Source organism: Stigmatopora argus, chromosome 21 (genome assembly GCF_051989625.1).
Source record: "Stigmatopora argus isolate UIUO_Sarg chromosome 21, RoL_Sarg_1.0, whole genome shotgun sequence".
Taxonomy (NCBI): domain Eukaryota; kingdom Metazoa; phylum Chordata; class Actinopteri; order Syngnathiformes; family Syngnathidae; genus Stigmatopora; species Stigmatopora argus.
Window position 1 is genome coordinate 14,235,131 of NC_135407.1, and position 6,849 is coordinate 14,241,979.

Sequence of the window (6,849 nt, forward strand, 5' to 3'; positions counted from 1 at the left end):
CAGTTTGTTTGGTTGCAGGGGACATTTTCAGTTTTTATGGCCAAAATGTGCTTTTCAGGGGCTGAAAAGCATGTTTTGGCCGAGTATGATAATTTTCATTAAAACTTGATTTCTATCCATTTGAATGATGCCAAATGAATAACTTACTTGAATTGGACCATTTTACACTATGTCCATTGTAGATTTGTGTCTCTGACAGTTCGTTTGGTTGCAGGGGACATATTCAGTTTTTATGGCCAAAATGTGCTTTTCAGGGGCTGAAAAGCATGTTTTGGCCGAATATGATAATTTTCATTAAAACTTGATTTCTATCACTTCGAATGATGCCAAATGAATAACTTACTTGAATTGGACCATTTTACACTATGTCCATTGTAGATTTGTGTCTCTGACAGTTCGTTTGGTTGCAGGGGACATATTAAGTTTTTATGGCCAAAATGTGCTTTTCAGGGGCTGAAAAGCATGTTTTGGCCGAGTATGATAATTTTCATTAAAACTTGATTTCTATCACTTCGAATGATGCCAAATGAATAACTTACTTGAATTGGACCATTTTACACTATGTCCATTGTAGATTTGTGTCTCCGACAGTTCGTTTGGTTGCAGGGGACATTTTCAGTTTTTATGGCCAAAATGTGCTTTTCAGGGGCTGAAAAGCATGTTTTGGCCGAGTAGGATAATTTTCATTAAAACTTGATTTCTATCCATTTGAATGATGCCAAATGAATAACTTACTTGAATTGGACCATTTTACACTATGTCCATTGTAGATTTGTGTCTCTGACAGTTCGTTTGGTTGCAGTACACATATTAAGTTTTTATGGCCAAAATGTGCTTTTCAGGGGCTGAAAAGCATGTTTTGGCCGAGTATGATAATTTTCATTAAAACTTGATTTCTATCACTTCGAATGATGCCAAATGAATAACTTACTTGAATTGGACCATTTTACACTATGTCCATTGTAGATTTGTGTCTCCGACAGTTCGTTTGGTTGCAGGGGACATTTTCAGTTTTTATGGCCAAAATGTGCTTTTCAGGGGCTGAAAAGCATGTTTTGGCCGAATATGATAATTTTCATTAAAACTTGATTTCTATCACTTCGAATGATGCCAAATGAATAACTTACTTGAATTGGACCATTTTACACTATGTCCATTGTAGATTTGTGTCTCCGACAGTTTGTTTGGTTGCAGGGGACATTTTCAGTTTTTATGGCCAAAATGTGCGTTTCAGGGGCTGAAAAGCATGTTTTGGCCGAGTATGATAATTTTCATTAAAACTTGATTTCTCTCCATTTGAATGATGCCAAATGAATAACTTACTTGAATTGGACCATTTTACACTGTGTCCATTGTAGATTTGTGTCTCTGACAGTTCGTTTGGTTGCAGGGGACATATTCAGTTTTTATGGCCAAAATGTGCTTTTCAGGGGCTGAAAAGCATGTTTTGGCCGAATATGATAATTTTCATTAAAACTTGATTTCTATCACTTCGAATGATGCCAAATGAATAACTTACTTGAATTGGACCATTTTACACTATGTCCATTGTAGATTTGTGTCTCTGACAGTTCGTTTGGTTGCAGGGGACATATTCAGTTTTTATGGCCAAAATGTGCTTTTCAGGGGCTGAAAAGCATGTTTTGGCCGAATATGATAATTTTCATTAAAACTCTATTTCTATCACTTCGAATGATGCCAAATGAATAACTTACTTGAATTGGACCATTTTACACTATGTCCATTGTAGATTTGTGTCTCCGACAGTTTGTTTGGTTGCAGGGGACATTTTCAGTTTTTATGGCCAAAATGTGCTTTTCAGGGGCTGAAAAGCATGTTTTGGCCGAGTATGAGAATTTTCATTAAAACTTGATTTCTATCCATTTGAATGATGCCAAATGAATAACTTACTTGAATTGGACCAATTTACACTATGTCCATTGTAGATTTGTGTCTCTGACAGTTCATTTGGTTGCAGGGGACATATTAAGTTTTTATGGCCAAAATGTGCTTTTCAGGGGCTGAAAAGCATGTTTTGGCCGAGTATGATAATTTTCATTAAAACTTGATTTCTATCACTTCGAATGATGCCAAATGAATAACTTACTTGAATTGGACCATTTTACACTATGTCCATTGTAGATTTGTGTCTCCGACAGTTCGTTTGGTTGCAGGGGACATTTTCAGTTTTTATGGCCAAAATTTGCTTTTCAGGGGCTGAAAAGCATGTTTTGGCCGAATATGATAATTTTCATTAAAACTTGACTTCTATCACTTCGAATGATGCCAAATGAATAACTTACTTGAATTGGACCATTTTACACTATGTCCATTGTAGATTTGTGTCTCTGACAGTTCGTTTGGTTGCAGGGGACATTTTCAGTTTTTATGGCCAAAATGTGCTTTTCAGGGGCTGAAAAGCATGTTTTGGCCGAGTATGATAATTTTCATTAAAACTTGATTTCTATCCATTTGAATGATGCCAAATGAATAACTTACTTGAATTGGACCATTTTACACTATGTCCATTGTAGATTTGTGTCTCTGACAGTTCGTTTGGTTGCAGGGGACATAGTCAGTTTTTATGGCCAAAATGTGCTTTTCAGGGGCTGAAAAGCATGTTTTGGCCGAATATGATAATTTTCATTAAAACTTGATTTCTATCACTTCGAATGATGCCAAATGAATAACTTACTTGAATTGGACCATTTTACACTATGTCCATTGTAGATTTGTGTCTCTGACAGTTCGTTCGGTTGCAGGGGACATATTCAGTTTTTATGGACAAAATGTGCTTTTCAGGGGCTGAAAAGCATGTTTTGGCCGAGTATGATAATTTTCATTAAAACTTGATTTCTATCACTTCGAATGATGCCAAATGAATAACTTACTTGGATTGGACCATTTTACACTATGTCCATTGTAGATTTGTGTCTCCGACAGTTCGTTTGGTTGCAGGGGACATTTTCAGTTTTTATGGCCAAAATGTGCTTTTCAGGGGCTGAAAAGCATGTTTTGGCCGAATATGATAATTTTCATTAAAACTTGATTTCTATCACTTCGAATGATGCCCGTATGAATAACTTACTTGAATTGGACAATTTTACACTATGTCCATTGTAGATTTGTGTCTCCGACAGTTTGTTTGGTTGCAGGGGACATTTTCAGTTTTTATGGCCAAAATGTGCTTTTCAGGGGCTGAAAAGCATGTTTTGGCCGAGTATGATAATTTTCATTAAAACTTGATTTCTATCCATTTGAATGATGCCAAATGAATAACTTACTTGAATTGGACCATTTTACACTATGTCCATTGTAGATTTGTGTCTCTGACAGTTCGTTTAGTTGCAGGGGACATATTCAGTTTTTATGGCCAAAATGTGCTTTTCAGGGGCTGAAAAGCATGTTTTGGCCGAATATGATAATTTTCATTAAAACTTGATTTCTATCACTTCGAATGATGCCAAATGAATAACTTACTTGAATTGGACCATTTTACACTATGTCCATTGTAGATTTGTGTCTCTGACAGTTCGTTTGGTTGCAGGGGACATATTAAGTTTTTATGGCCAAAATTTGCTTTTCAGGGGCTGAAAAGCATGTTTTGGCCGAATATGATAATTTTCATTAAAACTTGATTTCTATCACTTCGAATGATGCCAAATGAATAACTTACTTGAATTGGACCATTTTACACTATGTCCATTGTAGATTTGTGTCTCCGACAGTTTGTTTGGTTGCAGGGGACATTTTCAGTTTTTATGGCCAAAATGTGCTTTTCAGGGGCTGAAAAGCATGTTTTGGCCGAGTATGATAATTTTCATTAAAACTTGTTTTCTATCCATTTGAATGATGCCAAATGAATAACTTACTTGAATTGGACCATTTTACACTATGTCCATTGTAGATTTGTGTCTCTGACAGTTCGTTTAGTTGCAGGGGACATATTCAGTTTTTATGGCCAAAATGTGCTTTTCAGGGGCTGAAAAGCATGTTTTGGCCGAATATGATAATTTTCATTAAAACTTGATTTCTATCACTTCGAATGATGCCAAATGAATAACTTACTTGAATTGGACCATTTTACACTATGTCCATTGTAGATTTGTGTCTCTGACAGTTCGTTTGGTTGCAGGGGACATATTCAGTTTTTATGGCCAAAATGTGCTTTTCAGGGGCTGAAAAGCATGTTTTGGCCGAATATGATAATTTTCATTAAAACTTGATTTCTATCACTTCGAATGATGCCAAATGAATAACTTACTTGAATTGGACCATTTTACACTATGTCCATTGTAGATTTGTGTCTCCGACAGTTTGTTTGGTTGCAGGGGACATTTTCAGTTTTTATGGCCAAAATGTGCTTTTCAGGGGCTGAAAAGCATGTTTTGGCCGAGTATGAGAATTTTCATTAAAACTTGATTTCTATCCATTTGAATGATGCCAAATGAATAACTTACTTGAATTGGACCATTTTACACTTTGTCCATTGTAGATTTGTCTCTGACAGTTCATTTGGTTGCAGGGGACATATTCAGTTTTTATGGCCAAAATGTGCTTTTCAGGGGCTGAAAAGCATGTTTTGGCCGAATATGATAATTTTCATTAAAACTTGATTTCTATCACTTCGAATGATGCCAAATGAATAACTTACTTGAATTGGACCAATTTACACTATGTCCATTGTAGATTTGTGTCTCTGACAGTTCGTTTGGTTGCAGGGGACATATTAAGTTTTTATGGCCAAAATGTGCTTTTCAGGGGCTGAAAAGCGTGTTTTGGCCGAGTATGATAATTTTCATTAAAACTTGATTTCTATCACTTCGAATGATGCCAAATGAATAACTTACTTGAATTGGACCATTTTACACTATGTCCATTGTAGATTTGTGTCTCCGACAGTTCGTTTGGTTGCAGGGGACATTTTCAGTTTTTATGGCCAAAATTTGCTTTTCAGGGGCTGAAAAGCATGTTTTGGCCGAATATGATAATTTTCATTAAAACTTGATTTCTATCACTTCGAATGATGCCAAATGAATAACTTATTTGAATTGGACCATTTTACACTATGTCCATTGTAGATTTGTGTCTCCGACAGTTTGTTTGGTTGCAGGGGACATTTTCAGTTTTTATGGCCAAAATGTGCTTTTCAGGGGCTGAAAAGCATGTTTTGGCCGAGTATGATAATTTTCATTAAAACTTGATTTCTATCCATTTGAATGATGCCAAATGAATAACTTACTTGAATTGGACTATTTTACACTATGTCCATTGTAGATTTGTGTCTCTGACAGTTCGTTTGGTTGCAGGGGACATATTCAGTTTTTATGGCCAAAATGTGCTTTTCAGGGGCTGAAAAGCATGTTTTGGCCGAATATGATAATTTTCATTAAAACTTGATTTCTATCACTTCGAATGATGCCAAATGAATAACTTACTTGAATTGGACCAATTTACACTATGTCCATTGTAGATTTGTGTCTCCGACAGTTTGTTTGGTTGCAGGGGACATTTTCAGTTTTTATGGCCAAAATGTGCTTTTCAGGGGCTGAAAAGCATGTTTTGGCCGAGTATGATAATTTTCATTAAAACTTGATTTCTATCCATTGGAATGATGCCAAATGAATAACTTACTTGAATTGGACCATTTTACACTATGTCCATTGTAGATTTGTGTCTCTGACAGTTCGTTTGGTTGCAGGGGACATATTCAGTTTTTATGGCCAAAATGTGCTTTTCAGGGGCTGAAAAGCATGTTTTGGCCGAATATGATAATTTTCATTAAAACTTGATTTCTATCACTTCGAATGATGCCAAATGAATAACTTACTTGAATTGGACCATTTTACACTATGTCCATTGTAGATTTGTGTCTCTGACAGTTCGTTTGGTTGCAGGGGACATATTAAGTTTTTATGGCCAAAATGTGCTTTTCAGGGGCTGAAAAGCATGTTTTGGCCGAGTATGATAATTTTCATTAAAACTTGATTTCTATCACTTCGAATGATGCCAAATGAATAACTTACTTGAATTGGACCATTTTACACTATGTCCATTGTAGATTTGTGTCTCCGACAGTTCGTTTGGTTGCAGGGGACATTTTCAGTTTTTATGGCCAAAATGTGCTTTTCAGGGGCTGAAAAGCATGTTTTGGCCGAGTAGGATAATTTTCATTAAAACTTGATTTCTATCCATTTGAATGATGCCAAATGAATAACTTACTTGAATTGGACCATTTTACACTATGTCCATTGTAGATTTGTGTCTCTGACAGTTCGTTTGGTTGCAGTACACATATTAAGTTTTTATGGCCAAAATGTGCTTTTCAGGGGCTGAAAAGCATGTTTTGGCCGAGTATGATAATTTTCATTAAAACTTGATTTCTATCACTTCGAATGATGCCAAATGAATAACTTACTTGAATTGGACCATTTTACACTATGTCCATTGTAGATTTGTGTCTCCGACAGTTCGTTTGGTTGCAGGGGACATTTTCAGTTTTTATGGCCAAAATGTGCTTTTCAGGGGCTGAAAAGCATGTTTTGGCCGAATATGATAATTTTCATTAAAACTTGATTTCTATCACTTCGAATGATGCCAAATGAATAACTTACTTGAATTGGACCATTTTACACTATGTCCATTGTAGATTTGTGTCTCCGACAGTTTGTTTGGTTGCAGGGGACATTTTCAGTTTTTATGGCCAAAATGTGCGTTTCAGGGGCTGAAAAGCATGTTTTGGCCGAGTATGATAATTTTCATTAAAACTTGATTTCTCTCCATTTGAATGATGCCAAATGAATAACTTACTTGAATTGGACCATTTTACACTGTGTCCATTGTAGATTT